Source organism: Echinops telfairi, unplaced genomic scaffold, assembly GCF_000313985.2.
Source record: "Echinops telfairi isolate 266 unplaced genomic scaffold, ASM31398v2 ScPeMD7_23;HRSCAF=83, whole genome shotgun sequence".
NCBI lineage: Eukaryota > Metazoa > Chordata > Mammalia > Afrosoricida > Tenrecidae > Echinops > Echinops telfairi.
The window spans coordinates 3,425,856-3,427,450 of NW_022103920.1; the positions used below are offsets into that span (position 1 = coordinate 3,425,856).

At 41.9% G+C, this 1,595-nt stretch overlaps 1 pseudogene; it reads right to left on the reverse strand.

The window, feature by feature from the left end:
- Nucleotides 1-271: 271 nt before the first annotated feature.
- The window catches only part of LOC115869223, a 129,925-nt pseudogene continuing 128,601 nt past the window's right edge, over nucleotides 272-1,595 (reverse strand).

The window sequence follows — 1,595 nt, forward strand, 5'->3', positions numbered from 1 at the left end:
AACTACTTCTCCCTGTCTTCCTAGCTTGTCAGAGAGATGGCTTAGGGCTATTATCGTTCCCTCTCTCCTGGGATGTCATCATGGCAGGTCAGTGTTCATTAGTTTGTATGTGGCTACTAAGGTGACTTTAAGACTGTTTGAAAGGTGGAACCGGGGTTCTGGCTGCAGGCCAAACAGATGCCTTTGGTTTCAGAGATTGAGGGCTTCAGATCAATGATCAACTTGGGCTTAGCCGAGCTCCTAGATGGCAGCCAAGACAGGCTCTGTAACCTCACGGTGCCAGTTTTCTACTAGATATCATGTGGCCATTCACTAAGATGTAGGTGCAAGTGAAGGATTCATCAAGCACATCGCAGTGTTTATCAAAGCCAAGATACGCCACCTTTTTGATGTTGCCACTTTGGTCCAAGCCATTCTCTTTCCTCTACCACATGTAAGACAGTGAGAGTTAAGTTTAATTAAGCCTACTATGAGCAGAATACAAACAAAAGTATTGCTCTCACTTGTAAACCCATCTATCTATTCCTGATGGTAGCCACCTGAGTAAGTCTGGTGCTTACAAGGGTGTTACATTGTGTAGCCATGTAGCTTGTTTTCTAATTCTGTAAATACCATGTTATTACATCCCAAACTCCACCTTGATGGGCTGTGTGTTAGACCGGGCTAACTAGAGAAACAAATCCAGAGACACTCTTATATGTATGGAAAGAGCTTTATATCAAAGAGTAATTGTATTAAGAAAACATTCCAGTCCAGTCCAGATCAAGTCCGATATTATCCCACAAATCCAATACCACTTCATAAATCCTTCTTCAGACTAATGCAGCCATATGCAATGATGCGGAATGCAGAAAGATCACAAACGGGTGGGTGAAAGTCTTCTGGATTCAATGGTGGTGGAAGCATCACAGGGCTGGCACAGGTATACATGTGGCTCAATGTGTCTTGTGAACAGGAAGGTGAAGCAGCGAGAGAGTGTGTGGCCCTCCTCCAGGGAAAAAGAAAGCTCCCAGAATCCTCACGAGAAGGTCACACCCAGAAGGAGGCATCATCAGGCTGTGACCTGATTGACAGGCTAGACTCCACCCCTACACGTATTTATCAGGTTGACATAAAATTATGTAACTACCACAGGCTAGTAAAATAATCAAAAGCCATTCTGTGACCAATAAAGTTAAGGATTGCTACTGGGAGGTATTTTAAGCAATTGACTGTCTCCTAGGTAATCATTTAATTAGACCCAAGTGTGATTAAAACATGAAACTGAATGTAGTTGGGTTATCTGTGGTAGAGTTCATAATTTAACCTTAATTGCCAGAGTTTAAGGTTAGAGGTATTATCAAACAATAGTTTAAGATGGGAGATGCAATAGAGCTCTCCCTAACAGAACAAAGATTCGTACGACCAATCAAGCCCTTCATTCAAACACAAGCCCTTGCCAACGATTATGACAGTCTAGCAAAAGTGTTTTCATACCAAGTATCTATCCGCCTAATCAAACAAAAGGTAACTAAATAAACAACTCAGATCATCTTCATAGCACTCTATCAATAGGGACTAACAGGCAGATATAAAAATAAGAACATGTGAGGATG